This window comes from Microcaecilia unicolor, chromosome 12, assembly GCF_901765095.1.
Source record: "Microcaecilia unicolor chromosome 12, aMicUni1.1, whole genome shotgun sequence".
Lineage (NCBI taxonomy): Eukaryota > Metazoa > Chordata > Amphibia > Gymnophiona > Siphonopidae > Microcaecilia > Microcaecilia unicolor.
Genome location: NC_044042.1, coordinates 27,882,468 through 27,905,782, shown reverse-complemented (window position 1 = coordinate 27,905,782; position 23,315 = coordinate 27,882,468). Strand labels below are relative to the sequence as shown.

The 23,315-nt window shown below is 45.2% G+C and overlaps 1 protein-coding gene across 2 annotated transcripts in view; it reads left to right on the top strand.

Moving 5' to 3' along the window:
* Positions 1-272: 272 nt before the first annotated feature.
* The window catches only part of PACSIN1 (protein kinase C and casein kinase substrate in neurons 1), a 146,897-nt gene continuing 123,854 nt past the window's right edge, over positions 273-23,315 (top strand). For both annotated transcript variants that reach the window (XR_003944068.1, XM_030222023.1), the window contains exon 1: positions 273-563. The gene's annotated coding sequence lies outside the window, so the exon portion shown is untranslated. The remainder of the gene's footprint in view (positions 564-23,315) is intronic.

The window sequence follows — 23,315 nt, the reverse complement described above, 5'->3', positions numbered from 1 at the left end:
GCATCATCGCACATGGCACTGTCTGTGTGAGGGAAGGGAGAAGCTGGAGGGGAGCCAGCAGTGCTTTCTTTTTCACTGCAGTCGCTGCCACTGAAAGTAAAAGGTTAAACGCACCGGGAGGGGAGAGGACAGAGGGCTGTCGGGGTTGGGGAGCTGCCTGCAGCATTGCGTTTGGTGGGGGCTCTCTCCCCCCCCCCCCAAACTACACCCATGAGATGGACCGAGAGACAAAATAGAGGGAAGACAAGGCGTAGGAAAAGCCAAGTGAAGTGAGAGCAAGCGAGAGCTCTCCTTGTGGCGACCAGGTGGCAGTGACAGGCTGCCTTAAGCCGCTTCTCTCACCTTGTGCTGATTGGGCGGTTGAAGTTGCCTCTGGAATCTGCTCGCTGATCTTTACCCCCTCCCTCCCTTCAGTCAAGCAGGCGGCGGAGAGCGAGCGCAGCTCCCCGTCAAGGAAGCCGCCCGGTGCGCCACACCTGCCGTCGGGCCCCAGGGATTCCAGCAGTGCCAGCTACCGGCCACTGCTCAGAGCCCTTCATCCCAACATCCTCCCCCGCCCCCCGGTAAGTCTCGCTGTCTTAATCTTTCCTTCTTCGGGGGGAGATGCTTTCGAGCTTCCAAACCAGCTCCATGTCAGGAAGGACGCCGGAAGCCAGTCCGGCTTTTGGTTAACTCTTCGCATTCTCCTGCTGTTTAACCACCAGTGCTTGGAGACGGGAGATTTAGGGTCTGTGGGGCAAACTGCTTAGTCCAGGTAGCCCTTGGCAAGTCAGTGCTGGCTGGTAGCGGCGTGCATTTTGTGCTCATGTGCCTCTCAAGCTTGCTCCTGCAGTGTAATACAGACTGGGTTCATTACCAACCAGGCCTTTGCTGTAAGACGTCTGACTGGGTCCAACATTGCATCTGTGGGTTACATCATGGTGGGCTACGTATGGACTCTAGGAAACCTGGTAGAGGTCAGGCAGGGCATAAGACTGTATCTTTGTGGTGGGATTGAATGATAGTAGGGAGAGCCAGATAAGAGCAAGTTGCTGGGCATGGAGTCTGTAACTGTATATGAGACTGGGACAATGCCCGAATATATATTATTGCACCAGGGTGCATTTTTTTTTTTTAAAAGGAGTGAGCTTGTATTGCAGAGACACTGTAGGTCCATTGAGTACAGTGAGGATTGTCATGCGTAATGGTCCTAGAGGAGCTGCTTAAACCACTCTGCTTTTTAAGATATTCACAATGAATATGCTTGCAAATACGTCTCATGCATATAGTATTCATTGTGGATTTCGTGAAAACCAGACTGGTAGGGGTTTCTGTAGGATGGGATCAGGAGCCACTGTTTTAGCTCTTCTTGTCACACCAGGCTGGCTGAGGTTTCACTTTTGAGCAGCATCTAACCTGGCGCAAGCAGGGCTGATGCAACTATTAAGGCAGTTGCCTAGGGCCATAACTTCGGTGGGTGTGTGTGTGTGGGCAGCAAAGAGCAACAACAGCTAAAGCAAAACAATAAATTCTGACAGATTCACAAACTCAGAGAACCATCAACAGATATTTTAACATGCATTTTTATAGGATCTTTGTGTGAGGATCATGTTTGTTGAGTTTAGTTAATAAATAAATAAGGGGGGCACCTTGGGGATGGCTGCAAGCTATGGCCCTGAAAGTAAATTGGTGGTGGGGGGGGGGAGAGGTTTAAGACTTGGGTTAATCTAGGGCAGGGCTTCTTAATTCAGTCCTTGAGACACACTTAGCCAGTCAGGTTTTCAGGATACCCACAATGAATATTCATGAGATAGATTTGCATATAATGGAGTCTCTACATGCAGTGGGGTAAACCCAGGACTAGATCAACCCTGTCTACAAATCTGGATCCAGTTGGCAGCCTTATGTATTTGAGAAATTGTCAAGGATAAAATTTTGGATTGTAAAGGTCATTGTAACTAGAGCTGTACAGAATAGCGTATTTTACTATTCAGCTGTATACGAATAATGAAAAATATTATTTGTCCAAATACGAGTAATGGGCATTGAGCTTTAACCTAACAAATAAAGAAGAAACGTGAAATCAGAGATCAACGGTCCCTTTTACCTAGCTGCGGCAAAAGGAGTCTGGCGTCAGCGCATGTTTTACACGCACGCCGAGACCCTCTTTTACCGCAGCTGGTAAAATGGAAGGTCTCGCTTTCCTGCAGGAAATGGCCGTGTGGCCATTTCTGGGGGGGGGGGGGAGCCCTTACTGCCACCCATTGAGGTACTTCCCGATTACCGTCGGGTACAGTTGGGTGCTACAAAAATAAATACATTTTTCTAGCACCGGAAATGACAGTGCGGTAGGGGTGGGAAGTACTGCCCGGCTGCTGTAGTAGCCTGGTGGTACTTCCATTACAGCAAGCGGTAAGCCCCCATTGGGCTTACCGCCGCTTAGTAAAAGGAGCCCCATGTGTTTATTTCAGTAGGATTTAGCACAGTAGAGCCCCGGATTATTCATATTTGAATTTAAATCGCTATTTGGCTGAATGCGAATAACATATTTAGGGCTGAATCGAATACGAATATTTGGTAAAAGCTCTTAATTATAACAGTACAATTTTACCAAACTGCACTACATAAGATGATATAGTATGAGGTCTGAACTCTGCAGAGCCCACTTCCTTGAACATTTACAATGCCATTTGTGACATCACATCCCAATTAGAGGCCAGCAAGTGTGAGCTCATTTATGAGTATTTAGCTAACATGGCTGTCCCTATATACAGCTACCAACAGGTTACACTGAACATGTTTAGTTAAGCCAGCCCTAGTTTTACCATAGAGTGTGCATGAAGATTTTGTTGTTCTGATGTTCTTAAGAAAAGCTGTATGGATCAACTTCACTGAAATCAATTGCAGATACACATCAAAACCCAAACAGTGAAGAATGCCTTTCAAGGAGGAAAAAAAAAGGTCTCGTACAACTGTGGCAATTAATTCAAAATTCTTCTGCACACAGTGCAAAAAGTAATCATGGATCAAAAACCTCCCAAAATATTTTGAAAGGCCATTTTTCACAGTTTGGATTTTCTTAAGAAAAGCTGCACAAGTCCGCAGTGCTCACTGTGGCAATGATCTGATGCTGTCCCGTCTATGTGAACCATATTGCCACCTCAAACCCATCACTGTCTCCTGCTGAGTTCTGCTACCTCCAATCTGTCCAACCCTTACCATGTCTCTTTTCCAGATGCTGCCCCTAGCTCCGTCTCTCTTACTGAATTAGTGCTTCTGTATATGCTGACTATACTTCATTGGCTGCCAGGGTTGTGAGCCCACTAGGGACCGAGAAAGTACCTGTATATAATATGTGAACCACTTTGTTTGTATGACAGAAAGGCAGTTTATCAAATCCATGATCCTTACACTTACATTGTTTGAATTTTGTTCTCAAGTGGCTTTTGGAGAATTGTTTGTTACCAAATATAGCAAAGACAACTACATGTTGGATTACAGATATTCTCACTGACCAAGGGGCATAGCTGTCAATGTGGGCTAATGTTAAGAAGTGCAATTTTACTGTTAACCCCAGTCATTAGTAACTAGGTCTCATTGCATAAAATGAGACCTGTGCTAAAATAACACATCATAATTGTAGCCCACATTGATAACGTCCCCCGTCGAGTGAAGAGTTTGTCTCTGGTAACAAGAGCTGATATTGTGATGTCATAATGCCTCATTCCACCAATACCTAAGAGCCAACCTCATCAGTGATGTCACAATGGCTTGATTGCCCTATACTTGGCTCACTTTTATTATATACTAGTAAAAAAGGCCCGTTTCTGACACACATGAAACGGGCGCTAGCAAGGTTTTCCGCGGAGTGTGCACGTTTGAGAGAGTGAATGTGCGAGTGTGTGTGTGTGAGAGAGCGTGTGAGTCTGGGTGCGAGTGTGTCTGAGAGAGTGTGTGTGAGAATGAGAGTGTGTGCAAGTGCGTATGTGAGACAGTGTGAGAGAGAGATAGTGTGTTTCACACAGATACAGTGTGTGCGAGAGAGAGCGTGTGTGTGTCACACAGACTCCCTGTGAGACTGAGTGTGAGACCAAGAGAGTGTGTGAGTGACTGTGTGACACATAGAGAGTGAATGTGATACAGTGTGAGACATAGAGTGTGTTTGAGAGTGAAAGACATTGTGTGAGAGAGAGAGAGTGTGTGTGACAGAGATAATTCCCCCCCCCCCTCTCTGGTGTCAGGCCCCCACTCTCTCTCTCTGATGTCTGAGCGTTACTGTGCAGGACGCTGAGCTCTGGCTGTGCTTCAAGGAACTGACCAATCCTATTTAATAGAATGCACCTCCAACATTCTGAAGTCGAGAAACCTCGTGTGGTTGGTTGGAAGTACGTGATGTGTCAATTCAGGAGATGGATACAGAGAGCAGTAATGCCTCAGCCATGTAGTCAGCTTCAGAATGTTGGCGGTGCGTTTTATCATATAGGATAACAGTTATTTCGATTTCTAGAACATTTCTTTTTTCTTTAATTAAGGAGGGAAGTTATCAACATGGGCTACTGTTAAGAAGTGCTATTTTACTGTAAACCCCAGTTATTAGTAACTAGGGCTCACTGCATGAAATGGGACCTTTGCTGAAATAGCACGTTACGTCTTAATGGTAACCCAGTTTGATACCTTCACCCCTGAATCTGGTTTGTGTTATATGTGGAGTACCAGTAGCCTTTGTTGATTCTTTTAAGTATTTAGATATGGCAGTTGTGTGTCAGTTGCACATCTCAAAAGTGTTCGAATGTGTACCTTTGTTTTGAGCATCTGCATTCCCTAAGAGGTCTTGTGGATGAAGATGCATTACATTCTTTAATTCGTGCATTACGCATTTCTCATATTGACTATGGGAATGTGATTTACACTGGATTGCCTAATTATTGTTTGAAATGATGCCAGACTTTACAAAGCATAGAGATATGTTTATTAGGCAATGCGAGGCTTGAGAATCATGTAACTTCATTATTTCTGTGCTTTCATGGTGACCTATTAAATATAGGATTGTCTTTTAAATTATTAGTGCTTGTCCATTGAGCCTATTATGATCATGTTTCAGCTTATTTGGCCTCTTTAGCATTACCTTATTATTCCTAGCAGAGCTTTAAGGTCCCTGTCTGATTATAGGATGGTGACACTTCAACCATCAAGGGGCCAGTGGGTATCTACACAGCAATGTGCTTTTTGTTGGTTAGCACATTAATTGGGGAATAAGCTGCCCATTTTTATCTGTGCAGAGAGTAGTTTAAGGAAATTTAGATCGTTATTAAAAACTTTTATTTAAATTGCATTTCCAGGACTTATTCCAGAAGGTTGAGAGAGTATTCTGCAGTGTACCTAGAAATTCAAAAGATTTGATGTTGTGCGAGTAGATTGTTACTTAACAGCTTGGTATGAATGTGTATGTGTTGAGTTTCTTTCCTTGGATATAACAAAAGAGAGGGAACGAAGTACAAACTAAAGTCCAAACAAAAAAAACAGCACCACGGGCCTTTAAAAATGGAACACAGTTCTTTAATAAATGAGCCTTGACAAAAAGACCCGACACGGGCCGTGTTTCGGTGACTAGCACCTGCGTCAGGGGTCACAGTGATGACGTGGAAAACTTGGGGAATAACTCGAATATATTCCTCTACAATATATTATTCCTTACCCCATGTCTCATGTAGTAAAAGCTACAAAGCACCGTTTGGATACAGAAAGTGAAAGTGCCTTGGTGCTTTGTAGCTTTTACTACATGAGACGTGGGGTAAGGAATAATATATTGTAGAGGAATATATTCGAGTTTTTATCAGATTACCCCTGAGAAAGTAAGTATGCCCATTTACACCCAGTCCAAGGCAGCTAAAACCGTCAGGCTGATGCTCAAAACGTACTGCCGGCGCTAGAGGTGATTAGCACTGGACTAGCACTGGTTAGTAAGCGCAGAACGCTCAGAGGCAGGGCTGCCGAGAGGGGGGGCAGGGGGGACAAAATTCCCCGGGCCTCCAAGGGGGCCCAGCGCCGGGGTCAGTCCGCCAGCACTGCACTTTCCGGTCTCACCTGCCTACCTCCTCGGCTCCGGGCCCCCTGCATTCGAAGCGGCAGTCACAGATCACCTCTCCGGGCCTTCCCTCCCTGTGTCCCGCCCTTGCGGAAACCGGAAGTTACATCAGACGAGAGCGGGACACAGGGAGGGAAGGGCCGAAGAGAGGCGATATGCGACTGCCGCCTTGAATGCAGGGGGCCCGGAGCCATGGAGGCAGGCAGGCAGGTGAGTCCGTGGACTGCAGCGGCCGGGGGGGGGGGGGGGGGACGACGGGGCGGCCTTGCCCCAGGCTAGTCTCTCGGCGGCCCTGCTCAGAGGGCTCTAGCGTGGGAGACAATGTGCACGACAAAGATTTGTGCAAATAGCATGCAAATGTAGTCAAGCAGACGTTAATGAGGTAATTTCCTATTCCCTCCCAATGCTCAGAGAACAGCCCACAAAACAAAGCCACCCTAATGCCAGCTCGGAACAGGTTTTAGGGTGTTTGAAGAGAGGATTTCTCATGATTCTTTCTTTCTTTAAAATCTGCTGGCTTTGGTTTCTTTTGGAAGTGAAGGAAAGCCCGTGCGAGCCTGTAAGCGCTGGTACTAAGAAATAAATGTGCGAGAGTCCGAGCAAATGCAAAAGTGAAAGCACACATTAGCATCTGCTTCCGGCGCTTAAATATATTTGTTACATTTGTAGCCTTTCAGGTAAAAAAAAAATAAAAAAAAAAAATATATATATATATATATATACACACACACACACACACACACACATGAAAAGCTTATATTTAAAGGTGCAGAAAACAGGAGCTAATATGTGTTTTGCTTTCGGGTTTGCCTGGCACATGTGCATAAGAGCTGAACTTACCGCAAAATGCTTCTGTGCATGCGCCAAGCACATTCCCTTCTTGTTTTCGCTATTATAGTATGTTTATAATTTGAATACAATTTCCTTTGAGCATTGGCGAGCTACTTTTCTACGCTGTTGGCTTTACTGCGGGAGTTCTGTGCGTTGGCATGTGTGTGCGTGCTGTCAAGAACAGGTAGATATGCATAGGTTTTATAAAATAAGTACATACATGCCAATCCCAGCCTCACTCTGCATATTCCCTACCCCTAGGATCGCCTAAAGTAGGTTCTATGTTTCGGTGCATCTATTTTCATCACTACTTTGACAGGAAGTTTCAAAGTTAAGGAATGTTGCAGACTTCAGATGAAATAGGAAGTTCTGTCAAATGTTATAAAAGCTGGAACCTCAGGCAATACTACATGACTGATCAATACAACCTCAGCTTTTTTTCTCCCCCTCCCCAAGTTTAAAGTGAGATTATTTCATGACATGCAATCAAAGCATTGCTTTCAAACAGTGCTGTATCTGTGTCTGACTGAAATGGAAATAAAATTGGATGTCATCTGTGTATGAACGTGGAGGAGTGGCCTAGTGGTTAGAGCACCGGTCTTGCAATCCAGAGGTGGCCGGTTCAAATCCCGCTGCTGCTCCTTGTGATCTTGAGCAAGTCACTTAACCCTCCATTGCCCCATGTAAGCCGCACTGAGCCTGCCATGAGTGGGAAAGCGTGGGGTACAAATGTAACAAAAACACCCAAAAATTTCACGTTTTTTTTTTTTTTTTACAGTGTACTCTTCATGAAAGAGCACACACTATTTTTTGGTAGTGTGTGCATTTACACACTATCAGGAAACAGTGCACACTCTTACACAAGTATATATCTGCTATAACAGACCATTCTAACAGAATGGGTGTGGATAGGTGAGGGGTGGGGGTGATCAACAGAGACATACAGCTTTATGGTTTATAATGGGCTAGGAACCCCAGATCCTTGTTAAGTCCTGTTAGAATATCAATGATATGCTTTGTTGTCCCCATGCATACCTCCGACCCACCCCCATCCTCCCACCCTGTCAGACTGTCATAGTAATGCTTGAATGTTTTCACTTATATACACTGTCAGCTAGCACATTTGCTTATTTCCGATCTGAGGAAGAAGGGCGACCTTCGAAAGCTAATCAAGAAATGTATTAAGTTATGTCCAATAAAAAAGGTATCCTCTTATTTTCTTTTCCATGTTTTATTTTGTTTGATTTCTATTGATAACAAAAATTGTTCTAAAACTACATTTTAATAGAAATAAATGTGATGACGTCACTGGGGGGGAGGGGTCTGTTGGATTCGCTGGATGGTCAGATTACTGAAGTTCTGGATAATGGAGACTGTACTGTATTTGTCTGAAGAAAATTAATGAATCAGCTGGGTGTGGAGGACGCCTTTACAGAGATAATGAATGTTTTCAGTGTTTCCTTTGTTGCCCATCCCCCAGCCTGAAGTTTGCCCAACTTTTAATTACGACATGAAAACATCCCTTCTTCTCCCTTCTGAGAGTTTTTATTTATTTATTTATTACACTGGGTACTAGAAATGTTACGAAGGGGCTTCTGCAGGAACTGGAAACTTAACAAACAGCAACAAAGTTTATTCTCCAGGAGTGTCTGGATGAGGTGTGCCAGTGTGCGGCTTGGAAGGAAATTATTGTGTGAAAATATCCTTGGTAACCTAGAACATTTTGAGCCTTCTTGTTATCAGGTTGGCATTAACTGTTTTCTGGCTGATGATATTAGCACTTACACTGCCTCTAATGTCAAAGCTGAGTAGCAGCAGATTTTTCCCTGTGAGGGATGCCAGGTTACTTTGGTGCCTGAACTGTTTCAAATTCACACTACAGCACTGGCGAGGCCCGCCGATGACTCAAGGCAAGGAGGTTTAATGACAGGAGGCAGTGTGATGTTATCTGGGCTGAAGCCAGTGGGTGGAGCATGCGCCATATTGGTTTGTCCAAAACAATAGCAAACTTATAAAGTGTGTATTGTTTTGAGTTCTCTCTGTTAGGAGGGGATGGGAGAGTTTGGGGAATTTTTGAGGGGTCTGTGAAAGGGAGAGGGTTATTATATTCAAAATGTGTTAGTCAGTGCTCCGGAGCTTGCTGGGGATAGTGCTGGGCAGACTTATATACGGTCTGTGCCCTGAAAAGGACAGGTACAAATCAAGGTAAGGTATACACAAAAAGTATCACATATGAGTTTATCTTGTTGGGCAGACTGGATGGACCGTGCAGGTCTTTTTCTGCTGTCATCTACTATGTTACTATGTTTTGTTACTTGCAGTGTTGTAGGGTTATATTCAAAATGTATTTGTCAGTGCTCCGGAGCTTGCTTTTGTTACTTGCAGTGTTGTATTGTGGATTTCAGTGCTGCGCTGTATGCCTTTATTTTTGCTTATGATGACAATAAAGATCTTTATTGTAATCGTAAGCAAATGAGCTGCTGCCCACACCGCCGCTATCACTGAGCCAGGCCAGTCTACAGGAGGATGCAGACACTCAGGAGGCAGCGGCGACCGACAAGCTGGACTGGGTGTCCGAGCTGCTGCAGCCTGAGGCTATTGTTTTTATGTAAAAACAATAGCCTTGTGCTGCAGCAGCAGCTCGGACACCCAGTCCAGCTCATTGGTCGCCACCGCCCAGCCCGGCTTGGTGACAGCAGCGGAGTGGGCAGAACGGTCCCCAAGTTCTGAAGCTCCTGCGGCTATAACAGAGATAAAATAATAAGCACAGTGACAATGTGGATGCAGCACCTCATAGTTTTGGTAGACAAACCAAGATGGAGGCTGCTAGGGGAATTGGCTTCTGCTTTTTTGACATCATGCCGCCTCCTGTCACCTCTTTGAATCAAGGCAGTGCTTTGCACTGTCATAGGGAAAATCTGGATTAGAAAGAATCCTGCTTCCTGGGCCAACTAGTGGAGACAATGTTTACAGCCCCTGATGAAGTGTAGGCACTGCTAAAGACAGGTAATCAATAAAGTACCAATTACACTGGACACGTTTGGCTAGGGATATGACAGTGCATAAAGTGACCATCTGGGTCCTGGCTAGGCTGTTTACAATGAAGGAATAATGCAAAACGCAAATATAAAAATATATTATGCAACAAATACTAAAGATTACATCTATATAGATATAGGATTACACCACTATAATGTATCCTGAGAAGAAATTACCAATAAGAGAATGACAGTGGGATGGGGACAGAGCCCGTGGGGATTGGGACAAACTTTGTCCCTGTGTCATTTTCTACTTTGAAGCTTGTTAATGAACTGGACTGTTACTTATGTTTGAGTAATGCAGACAGCAATATTTTGATTTTTCTGGAAAAACAAGCAAACGTGCTGGCCACAACTAGCAAAATTTGCATGGGGGATCCTGTACATTCCTGCTACCAGCACATCTTCTAAGAAGGCATCTTCTATTGCAGGAAGGACTGTGAAAGACAGGAGAGCAAGGCTGAATCTTGAGATTGTTGATGACTTCTTATTCATCCACAGATTAAAAAATCATAACAGTGCTTCATAGGGCATATTTCTTCCCCACTAGGGCATATAGAACTGGTTGTATTTTGTACCCCTGCACATTTTAACAGGGTGGATTAGGATTCCTTAGGGTAGTAGAAGTCAGCTATTGTTGGAGTTGGAAGGGTGGTGGTTGAGGGTTTTATTATAGACGCTTGTTGTTATTGGTTTCTATTTGTGATTTATACAGTGCTTTTTTTGTGCAGGTACGCGCCGGTAAAGTGTACCTGCACCTTTTTTCTATTTTTCCGTTCTTCCCCCTGCAAATCTAATAGTTACCAGTTGCAGCGCGAACCAGCGGTAGTGAAACCAGCAAGCAGGAAGGCTCGCTTCCTCGTCGCTTCCCTGCCCTCTCTCAGCACAGCGTCCCGCCTTCCTCTGATGTAATTTCCTTTCCGCGAGGGCGGAACGCTGTGCTGAGAGAGGGCAGGGAAGCGACGAAGGTGGGACGCTGTGCTGAGAAGAGGGCAGGGAAGCGACAAGGAGGCGAGCCTGCCTGCTTGCTGGTTTCACTACCGCCGGTTCGTGCTGTGACTTCAGTAAATATTAGATTTGCAGGGGGCAGAACGGAAAGTTGGTGAGCTGAGGGTGGGCAGGTGGAGATTGGGTTGAAACGATCTTGGGGGGGGGGGCAGGTGGAGGCTGGAGCGAGTCACTGGACATGGAAGGGAGGGGGAGGATAGGGGGAAAGGAGAATTGCTGGACATGGAGGGGAGGGCAGAGAATCTGTGAACATGGATGGGAGGGAAAGATAGGAGCAAAGGAGAATCGCTGGACATGGAGGGGAGGGCAGGGGAAAGAGGAGACTCGCTGGACATGGAGGAGAGGGCAGAGGAGAATCCTAGACATGGATGGGATGGGAGGGCAGGGGAAAGAGGAGAGTTGCTGGACATGGATGAATGGAGGGGAGGGCAGGAGAAATGTTGGACATGGATGGAGGAGAGGTCAGGGGAGAGGGGAGAATCACTGGACATGGATGGGAGGGAAGAATAGGGACAAAGGAGAATTGCTGGATGTAGAGGGGAGGGTAGGGGAGACAGGAGAGTTGCTAGACATGGATGGATGATGGGGATGGCAGGAGAGATGCTGGACATGGATGGAGAAGAGGGGAGACAGGAAGGAGATGCACATGGATGGAGGAGAGAGAGGAGTAATGCTGGACATGGAGTGGAGGGCAGGGAAGAGAAATGTTGGAGAGAAGGAGACAGAGGAAGGAGATGCACACGGATGGCGGGGAATGGATGGGAGGAGAAATGCTGGAATTGAATGGAGGAGAGGGAAGACAGAGGAAGGAGATACACATGGATGGTGGGGAGAGGAGAGAGTTGAAATGCTGGACATGGCTGGAGAGAAGGAAAGAGAGAGGAAGTGAGATGAACATGGATGGAGGGGAGGGGGAGAGGAGAAATGCTGGACATGGATGGAGGGGAGGGAAGACAGAGGAGGAGATGCACATGGATTTAGGGGAGACGAGAAATTCTGGACACGGGTGGAGTGGAGAGAGTTGAAATGCTGGACATGGATATGGAGGGGAGGGAAGAGAGAGGAAGTGAGATGAACATGGATGGAGGGGAGGGAAGAGAGAGGAAGTGAGATGAACATGGATGGAGGGGAGGGAAGAGAGAGGAAGTGAGATGAACATGGATGGAGGGAAGCGAAGAGAGAGGAAGTGAGATGAACATGGATGGAGGAGAGGGATGAGAAGAGAAATGCTGGACATGGATGAGAGGGAAGAGATAGGAAGGACAGGAGATGCATATGGATGGAGGGGAGGGAAGAATAGGAAGGAGATGCATACTGACAGAGATGAGGGAAAGGGAAAAGAGGAGAAAAACTGCACATGGACGGAGAAAATAGGCAAAAACTGGATCCACTCTGTACCTCCTCCAGTCAAGTCTTTGGAGGACCCAGCTTTTACATATGGATGTAGAGCAAGAAATGAAGAAGAAAGGAGGAAAGTAAATAAATGGAAAGGAATCCCTGGAAACAGAGTTAAGGTAACAGATAGAAAGCAGCAGTGTTTGGAATATGTCCAATTTGAGAATTTACATCTGCTGTCTTAGTTTGCACTGGGTATACTGGAGCTGTAACATATTACAGAAAGTATTTATAATGAAAAAATTCAAGTTATTTTTTTCTCCTATACTTGTATAATATTTTCAATGATGCCTGTTTATATGCGCCATGGTTGGTATAAGGGGTGTGGCTAACATGGGTGTGGCTATCATAGGGATGGAGCCATAGGTGGTGGCCCCGCCCATAATGAGTACCGGTACCGTTTATCCTACAAAAAAAGCACTGGATTTATAACAGCTGCACATCATATTGTTGCTTTCTATACTGTAATAAAAAGATTTAAATATAAAATCATAAGTGTTTGAGGCTTCTGCGGATGAGGACAGGGCCCGCGGGGATGGGTACAGAACCTGCAGGGGCGGGGATGGGACAGGGATGGGTACAGAACCTGCAGGGACGGGGCGGGAATGGGGACAGAACCTACGGGGGCGGGGATGGGACAGGGATGGAAACAGAACCTGCGGGGATGGAGTAGGGATGGAGACAGAGCCCATGCGGACGGGACAAGGACAAACTTTATCCCTGTGTCATTCTCTAATTACCAACTTAGCAGCAAAGTTGGGCTAATGACCACAGGTTCTGAGACAACCAGTCCTTCACAAGCAAAGACCAGACGCTAACCCTGAGCAATAGAAGAATAGCAGTTTGTTTTTCACCCTCAGAAGTCTGTAGTGTCCTCTGTAGATGGTGAGGATGATGTGGATCCTCTTCAGAGCTCAGCTATTCCAGTGAGCCCCTATTATCAGGGTTCAGTCCATGTCCCTGCCTTGAAAGGCAGCTGGATGTTCAGTCTTAGGGAGGCTATAAATCAGCTACCAAATTGTTCCTGGTGCTCTCAGCACAGCCAGTCTTCCAAGCCCAGTCAGCTCCTTACTTTGGCCTTGGCTACACAGTTCACAGGTGTTCTAGCAATCCAGGCTCTCTCTGAGAGATATGTACCCCATCAAGTCCTCATCGCTTCTTCCTTTTGTTCTTCTCTTCTATTTTCCAAGTCCAGCATTGGCACAGGTGACAATCAATGACCAATCACCAACCACATACCCTTGCCCTGCAGGTTTAGGGTTACCATATGTCCGGATTTACCCGGACATGTCCTCTTTTTGAGGGCATGTCCGGGCAACCGGGCGGGTTTTGCCAATCTGCCCGTTTGTCCGAATTTCTGGCCAACGGGCAGGCTGCTAGCCTCCCCTCCCCTTACTTACTACTGCCCTGGTGCTGGTCTAGTGACCCCTTCCACCTTTGGGGCAGGAAAGAGCCCCCTCTTTCCTGGCCTGAGAGGTGCCCAGCATGCATCCTTCCTGTTCGTGATCTCGAGGAGGGGAGGGGGAGTGACGGGGTGTGTGATGGGAAAATGTGACAGGGGGCAGAGCGAGGGTGTGAAAGGGGGCGGGACATGTGTCCTCCTTTTTGGGGGACAAAATATGGTAACCCTATGCAGGTTACATACTGTCAAGACAATGAGGGGCCTTGTGGGCTTCCAGTAAGAACATCTTATCAGTGGTAGTCTCAGAGTGCCAAACTACCCTCCACGGTTCACAGATGTTACTGGAGACAGTGTCTCTGAAACTCGCTCCTTCGCAGATAAACTGGAAGGCGAGACTGAGTAAACACCATGTCCTTGAATGAAGTCACTAGCACAGCTGTGCCAGAAAAGAAATGCAGAGTCCATGATGTGTTACTTGCAGAAAAGATGGCTCAGGTTGTAACCAGGCCTCAGGCTGCAGAATCCATATTGGTTCTGAAAAGATGGTTCATGTTGTATTCAGGCTTACCAAGGGTGAGATCCAAGGGAAACACCCCTACAGCTTGAAGCATTCATAGTTCTTGTGCAATGGTGACACCTGGTGGTGAGATTTAATGAAGAGCAGCCAAACCAGTTGCTAAACAGTTCAATAAAGTTTATTTAAAAAGCAACCTTTGATAGAAAGGTGTGTTTGTGTTGTCCCTACCATACAGACGAAGCCCAAGATATTTCAGCAGCAGACTGCCTGCATCAGGGGCACACTCATTTTTGTCTGTTTTACAAGCTATTTAGGAGCCCAGTGCAAACAATCTTTATGCTTTGAATATTCTATTGTAAGGTGTTCTACCTGCCCCTATTTTAAGTATCTAACGTGCCCCTGATACATATCAAGCTTTTTTTTAATACAATACAAACATACTTTTCTAACAAAGGTTGCTTTTAATAAACTTTTATCGAACTGTTCAGTCGCTGGCTGCTCCTTCTTGGATTTTTGGATTGCTGCTGCAACTCTTCCTTGCTTCTGTTTCTCCTGCAGGTGAGATTTAACGTCTATGATTGTAGGGTTTCAGAAGGAGCTGTGTTGTGTGGCTACTGGCTGAGGACAGTCACTACAGTGAGTGGGCCAGGTGAGTTAGAACTTAAGTAATGCCGTATAGAGCCAGACCAAGGTCTACTGAGCCCAGCATCCTGTCTCTGACAGCAGCCAGTCTGAGAGGATATGAAATGGGAAGAATTCCTGGCAAGATGTGAATGAAGCCTTGTGTGCCAGTTCCTAGCCCAGGTTCTAAATGAGCTGGAATGCCAAAAGATCAGGAGGAAACTGCCACGCTTATAAAAAAAAACCAACCATACTGGAATCTCTCCCTTTTCTCCCCCTCCTTGTAATTAAACAGAAACTGTCACTGCATGCCAAATATTTGGAGTGAAATCCATTTCTAGTTGATCTTTGCAGATCTGAAAAAACCTCTCTAAACCCTCCTTCTTGTCCCTATAATCCTGAGGCTCCTGGTGACTTCAGCACCGCCCACACCAGGGATGTGATGTGCATCTCAGGATATACTGTGACAGAAAGCAGTCCTCCACAGTTCACAATTGAGACACTGGAGGGGGAAGAGGCAAGCCAGGTGAGTAGCACCTGGCACAACATATGAACCTATGCAGACGGACATTTTGCATTCAGCAGAATATTTATGTTCTGTTACCTGTAAGTTTGTTTCTGCTTCTTTGGGCTTCCAGTTAAATCAGAAACTGGGACAATGACACCATGTGCCTTTATTCAAAGCTAAATGGAGGGTTCTCCTCATTGTAAGTCCTTCTACCTCTCTTGTCTAGCTCAGCCATTTGGGTGATTGCTCTGGGGTGGAGCAGCATGGCCTGTGGTTTTCTTTCTAAGTGGAAAATATATGCTCTTAACTGGTCAGTAGGTGTCACTGTTGTACTATGGCTGGTGTATCCCCTTTCTCCTGCAGAGTATCCTCAGCTGGATCTAGTCTAGCACTTGAATCTGGGTGTCTCTCACAGCATTGTTAGCCTTGGCAGAAATGCTAATGATTTCTACCAGGTCAAAAAGTGACAGAACTAGCGCAGAACTAGCGAGTGGGAAGGATGACATGTTGTTAGAGATGTACAAGTGTTTAGTTTAATCAGAATTTGAGATACTGCTTAGCCAGTTGGGACCACAGTGGTGTACAATACAATCAAAATCCATAAATAGAAAAAAATAACAATAAGAACATAAGCATTGCCATAATGGGACAGACCAAAGATTCATCAAGCCCAGTATCCTGTTTCCAACAGTGGCCAATCCAGGTCACAAGTTCCTGGCAAGATCCCAGAACAGTAAAACAGATTTTTGTGCAGATTATCCTAGAAATAAACAGTGGATTATAGCTTATGGGCTTTTAGGAAATTATCTAAACCTTTTTTTAAACCCTACTAAGCTAACTGATTTTTACCACATTCTCTGGCAACGGATTCCAGAATTTATTGAGTGGAGAAATATTTTCTCTGGTTTGTTTTAAATTTACTTCATTGCGTCCTCCCTAGTCCTAGTATTTTTGGAAAGAGTAAACAAGCGATTCACTTATACCTGTTCCACTCCACTCAGTATTTTATAGACCTCTATCATATCTCCCCTCAGCTGTCTCTTCTCCAAGCTGAAAAGCCCTAGCTGCTTTAGCCTTTCCTCATAGGGAAGCCATTCCATCCCCTTTATCATTTTCGTCGCCCTTCTCTATACATTTTCTAATTCCACTATATATTTTTTTGAGATGCGGTGACCAGAATTGCACAGAGTATTTGAGCTGCAGTCACATCATGGAGCAATAGAAAGGGATGATAACATTCTCATTTTTGTTTTCCATTCCTTTCCTAATAATTCCCAACATTCTACTGCTTTCTTAGATACCACTGCACACTGAGCAGAGGGTTTCGGCGTATCATAAAAGATGACACCTAGATCCTTTTCCTGGTCAGTGACATCTAATATGGAACCTTGCATCATGTAGCTATAGTTTGGGTTCCTCTTTCCCACATGCATCACTTTGCACCTGCTCCCATTAAACATTATCTGCCATTTGGATGCCCGGTCTCCCAGTCTCATAAGGTCCCCTTGAAATTTTTCACAATCCTCTTGTGATTTAACAACTTTGGATAACCCAGACAATCGTATGAAGACAAACACAGGGAACTAATAAAACTTATGTAACATTTATGAGAAATGGTTTTGTTACGAGTGGAGCAGTGGCCTAGTGGTTAGAGCACCGGTCTTGCAATCCAGAGGTAGCCAGTTCAAATCCCACTACTGCTCCTTGTGATCTTGGACAAGACACTTAACTCTCCATTGCCTCAGATATAACACTAGATTGTGAGTGGGACAGAGAAATATCCAGAGTACCTGAATGTAACTCAACTTGAGCTACTATTGAAAAAGGTGTGAGCAAAATCTAAATAAATAAATATATGGAATGTTGCTACTATTGAAGATTCTACATGGAATGTTGCTACTATTTGAGATTCTAGATGGAATGTTGCTAGTGGAGGAGTGGCCTAGTGGTTAGAGCACCGGTCTTGCAATCCAGAGGTGGCCGGTTCAAATCCCACTGCTGCTCCTTGTGATCTTGGGCAAGTCACTTAACCCTCCATTGCCTCAGGTGTAACATTAGATTGTGAGCCCTCCTGGGACAGAGAAATATCCAATGTACCTGAATGTAACTCACCTTGAGCTACTAATTTAAAAAGGTGTGAGCAAAATCCAAATAAGTAAATAATACTTTGGAATGTGTCCTTCAAAAGCAATTCAAAAAAACATGCGCCTTTAAAACCTTTTTGAGCTAGCTTCTGCATGAAGATTAATTGGAAGTTGGTTCCAAAGTTGGAGTGCCAACCAAAAGAAAAGGCGGATTCCTTTATGCTTCACCCCAACCTTTCACGTAGGCATTTACATGGTATCTGGAAGAAACGGGACCTCGTACATAGTTTCAAAATACTTTGCAATTGTTTAAACATTTAGGGCCCTGTTTAAACAAAGACACACTAGCATTTTTAATGCACACTAAAAACACTAGTGTGCCTTGGTAAACAGGGCCCTTTGACCATTGAAAATACATTAGTATAATGGTTTTTTTCTTAGTTAATTCATAATTTATATTCAAAGTGTCCTCCTTCAACCTTGACACATTCACAAAGTCTTCCGCGCCACTGAGCTGTTGGTTCACTGAATTCTGGGGTTTCATTAATTAAGAGCTGAACTGTTTTGCGAGCTCAACATGCTGGACCTCCATCCTGTTGAAAATAAAGAACTCGGAAGTGTCTCAAATTTCAGGTAGAAGTTTCTGCTGCAGTAGGACATGTTTGGAAAAATGTTGGGGGGCCTTGTTTATTTCCGGACACCATGCAGAAACCTAGGGGTCGATTATTCAGCATGGTTTAAGTGGGCAGGAGAGGGTTCCTACCTGGTTAAATCATGCAGAGTGGGCTATGTGCCAGTATTTAGCAGCACTTAAGTGAATATTGGGTTGCTAGGACTGGATGGATTCTAGATTGATACAGGTTCTGGTACAGAATGGTCTGTGTGCTTACACAAGTGTCCCGATAAGAGGTGAACTGAACTTACACAAGTGCTGGCATTGAGTTGGTACAGCTCTCGGGATAGGATGGGCGGTGGATTGCTACAAGTGCCAGAATAAGATAGATTGTGAGCTGGTACCAGAGAATTGCAGACTGTTCTCACCTACCTCTGTGGGAAAATCCATAAGGCTGTATTTACACAGCCCCCTCCTCTATTGGGGGATGAGGGAAGGGGAAGTAGAAGGGGGGGGGTCACAGCTGTCACTCAACAGCAGAGCCCACTGGCTGGCTTAGAATGTACATCTGTCAGGTTGCAGGGGGCTGCAGTCTGTGGCCCCTGGTCAAGGGCTGCCCCTATGACTAACCAAGAATGTGGTGATGGAGGTAAAAATGGGGTGGGGGAATGTCAGAGAGAGATTTGTAGCTCTCTGTCACCAACAGAAGCCATTTGTGATACAGCTGGAGGAAAGTGTTGTGCCTATGTTGTTTTAAAGTCAAGTTACTTCATATTGGTTGCACTGAATAGTTGCTGGGGGGGGGGGGGGTTATTACTCTTTTATTTCTTTCTTACACCATTTAACTTGATGATAGTGTCATCCAGCAAGATGGTGCCACTAAATATTCTTTCTAAATGTGCACTGATTGGGCTACCATAAGTAGTATCTGCTTGCCATGTAGGACCAGTTGATGCGCTTCTCTCATTTATTTAAAATCCAAATACAGAGGGGCTGTCTCGGATTCTCCTGCCCAGATTTCTTGAAGGTATGTTCAGGTTCAGAAGCACGAAGGTATATTTTGCTGCTACACGGCTGACACCAGCGACCTGATCTTAAATGGGAGGGGGGGGGGGCGGGATTTGTTGCAGCAGCTACAGAAGCAGAAGTATCACTGAGTCTAACCTAATGATACTGCTGACACCATTCTTTTCAGTAGAAGAGGAAATCTTTGCTTTCACCTGCCTCAGCAGTCCCTGATGGCAGAGGATTCCTGGTCTGAGTATCAGCTACACATCTCCTCACACAAGCTGCATTTCTCTAAATGGGGAGGGGGTGGAGCTCTTAGACTCTGTGCTAGAAATCTCTCTGGTCATCAGAAAAGAACTTTCTAGCTTTGTTCTTGCTATTACTACTGGAGGACTTTACTTTATCTCTTTGTTTCCCTCTCTTGCAGGAACATGTAGCCAGTTGGGTTTTCAGGATTACCACATGAATACGTGTGAGGTAGATCTGCAGACAGTGCCCCTAATTCTTTAACTTTGCATGCACAATTTTATGTGTAGTGCGCAAAGTTGCACGTGCCACTTATAAAAGAGTGTCAGTTATGTGTGTAACTTGTTTAATTAGCTGCTAATTAGCATTAACCAGTAATTGGCTACAATTGGAGTCCGTATTCTTCAAATTCTGCGTGTAGAATCCAAAGCACACAACTGAAGGGAGGGGTGTGGACCTGGGAGGTGCTTGGGCAAGTCAGAGGTGTGCCTAGTACTTAAGGGTACAGCTAAGGGGTCCTTTTTACCAAGCTGCGATAAAAAAAAAAAGTCCCTGTGGGCTGGGGCCCTTTTTGCTACGCGCTGCGGCCCTTTTTACCATAGCGGGTAAAAAGGCCAAAAAATGGCATGGCCATGCGGTAAGATTTCACTTACTGCGTGGCTATGTGGGGGGGGGGGGGAGCACTTAATGCCCCCCATTGATGTGGCATTAAGGGCTCCCGCACTAATCCGGCAGTAACCGGGTAAAGCGTGGCACTGTCCGATTACTTCTGGGTTAGCGCCATGCTGGAAAATATCTACCTATTTTCCATAGGGTGGCAAATGGCTCGCTGGCTTTGGAACTACCGCCAGCGCCCGCATTCAGCCAGCGGTAGTTCCAAATTAGCGTGCGGTAAGCCCATGTTGGGTTTACCGCCGCTCTGTAAAAGGGCCTGTAAGAGCTGTATGCTTAACTAACAGTGAGGTGTGGGCATTTACACCAGTCTTTCTACTGGCATTAGTGATGGCACCTACAGTTATTTATTTACTTAGATTTTGCTCACACGTTTTTCAGTAGTAGCTCAAGGTGAGTTACATTCAGGTACACTGGATATTTCTCTGTCCCAGGAGGGCTCACAATCTAAGTTTGTACCTGAGGCAATGGAGGGTTAAGTGACTTGCCCAAGATCACAAGGAGCAGCAGTGGGATTTGAACCGGCCACCTCTGGATTGCAAGACTGGTGCTCTAACCACTAGGCCACTCCTCCACTAGCAACATTCCATCTAGAATCTCAAATAGTAGCAACATTCCGGAATCTCAAAAAGTGGCAACATTCCTTGTAGAATCTTCAATAGTAGCAACATTCCATATATTTATTTATTTAGATTTTGCTCACACCTTTTTCAGTAGTAGCTCAAGGTGAGTTACATTCAGGTACTCTGGATATTTCTCTGTCCCAGGAGAGCCCACAATCTAAGTTTGTACCTGAGGCAATGGAGGGTTAAGTGACTTGCCCAAGATCACAAGGAGCAGCAGTGGGATTTGAACCGGCCACCTCTGGATTGCAAGACCGGTGCTCTAACCACTAGGCCACTCCTCCACTCCTTAGTTGTTAGGCATGTAACTGTGGACTTATGCCAGTATTCTATAATGGTAATTGCTGATATAGAATTAGCGCTGAGCGACTGCATCCCAGTGCCTAACTGTAGATGACTTGTATAGAATTACCCCTTCCATTGCCAATGTATGAAAATTCATTGCAGGTATCCTGAAAAGCAGACTGGTTAGTAGTGTCTCTGGGATGGAGCTGGGAAAGGCCTGCTCGACTGACTCCTGGACCTTGAGAGGGATTATGTGCTGTTACATTCAGCAGACAGACTTGTACAATTCCAGCAGTAGAAGAGCTCGATGTGTCACTTCCACTGTTTTCCCATCTGTTCCTCTAAATATGGCCTTTTTCGAACTACTCCCTGCTGTGCAGGATCTGCTAAAGCCTACGCCAGCTCAGTATTATGGCTGTCCAACATGTCCTGGACCTTCCTGGAGACTGAGAGAGCTGTTTTAGGGGGAGAATGTGATGGAAACCTTTTCTTTCTCACTGTTGAGCCAAAAAGTGTGACGTGGTTTATTTTGTTTCTTAATTGCTCACCTACTGGTGGCCTAGTGGTTAATGCAGTGGCGGAGATCTTATCTATCACTGTGGAGCCAAAAAGTGTGATGTGGTTTATTTTATGTTTCTTAACTGCTGACCTATTGGTTAGTGCAGTGGCCTGAGAACCACTGCAGCTCCTTGTGACTCTGGGCAAGTCACTTAACCCTCCATTGCCCCGGGTACAAAAATAAGTACCTGAATATAACGTGTAAACTGCTTTGATTGTAGCCACAGAAAAGCGGAATATTAAGTCCCTTTCCCTTTCCTTAACCATAGAGGAGGTACTCCTTTGTCACTGTAGTCATAGTAACATAGTAGATGACGGCAGAAAAAGACCTGCACGGTCCATCCAGTCTGCCCAACAGATAAACTCATATGTGCTAGTTTTTTGTGTATACCTTACCTTGATTTGTACCTGTCTTTTTCAGGGCACAGACCGTATAAGTCCGCCCAGTACTATCCCCGCCTCCCACCACCGGCTCTGGCACAGACTGTATGTCTACCCAGCACTAGCCCCGCCTCCCAACCTTCCTTGGGAGTCTTTTCTTGGCACAATGGACACAAGCTAACTGCTTTTGCCTGACGGAAGGTTTGGACATAGTCTTTCTTATTTCTTCATCATAAACAGCCTTTCCCTATAATTTGTATGTTTCATTTGCTGCCTCACCTAAGTACCAGCACTTTCTATTTGCTATGGGAAGCAGTGTTAATGTCAGCATCGGAGTCTGTTTCTGCACAAGCCTGCAACCTAAAGTCCTTGTAGTTGCAGCCTATCGGAGAGAGGTTGGCAGAACCACATGGCCCTCGCTGCACCCCACACAGAATAGGGGCCTTTGGACACAAAAATGTTTATGCAACTTTTTTTCACTGAATACAAAATTAATTTGACTACTGGATTTTTCCTTAATAATGTTTCCACACTTCTACAGCTGAAAATTGGCCTTGGCTGCTTCATTAACTGATATGAGGTCCAGGACTCAGGCTTGCTAATTTGCAGTGTCCCAGCCTTTTGTGATTCTGTGAAAAACCTGGATGTAACAAAAAAACAAGATTGCCTTAGATTATCTGACATAAACAGGACCAGCAGGTTGCTGGATAATCAAAAAGTCGGATAATACAGAAAAAGTGGATGAGGGAAATACAGTACAGTCTCTTACCTACTACTACTACTTATAATTTTTAAAGCGCTACTAGACGTACGCAGCACTGTACATTTGAACATGAAGAGACAGTCCCTGCTCGACAGAGCTTACAATCTAATTAGGACAGACAAACAGAACCAACAAGAGATAAGGGAATATTAAAGTGAGGATGATAAAATAAGGGTTCTGAACAAGTGAATAAGGGTTAGGAGTTAAAAGCAGCATCAAAAAGGTGGGCTTTTAGCTTAGATTTGAAGACGGCTAGAGATGCAGCTTGACGTACTGGCTCAGGAAGTCTATTCCAGGCATATGGTGCAGCAAGATAAAAGGAACGGAGTCTGGAGTTAGCAGTGGAGTAGAAGGGTTCAGATAAGAGAGATGTACCTAGTGAGTGGAGTTCCTGGGGAGGAATGTAGGGAGAGCTGAGAGTGGAGAGGTACTGAGGAGCTGCAGAGTGAATGCACTTATAGGTCAATAAGAGGAGTTTGAACTGTATGCGGAAACAGATAGGAAGCCAGTGAAGTGACTTGAGGAGAGGGCTAATATGAGCATAACAACACTGGCGGAATATTAGTTGTGCAGCAGAATTTTGATCAGATTGAAGAGGAGAGAGATGGCTAAGTGGGAGACCTGTGAGAAGCAAGTTGCAATAGTCTAAGCGAGAGGTGATAAGAGTGTGGATGAGGGTTCTGGTAGTGTGCTCAGAA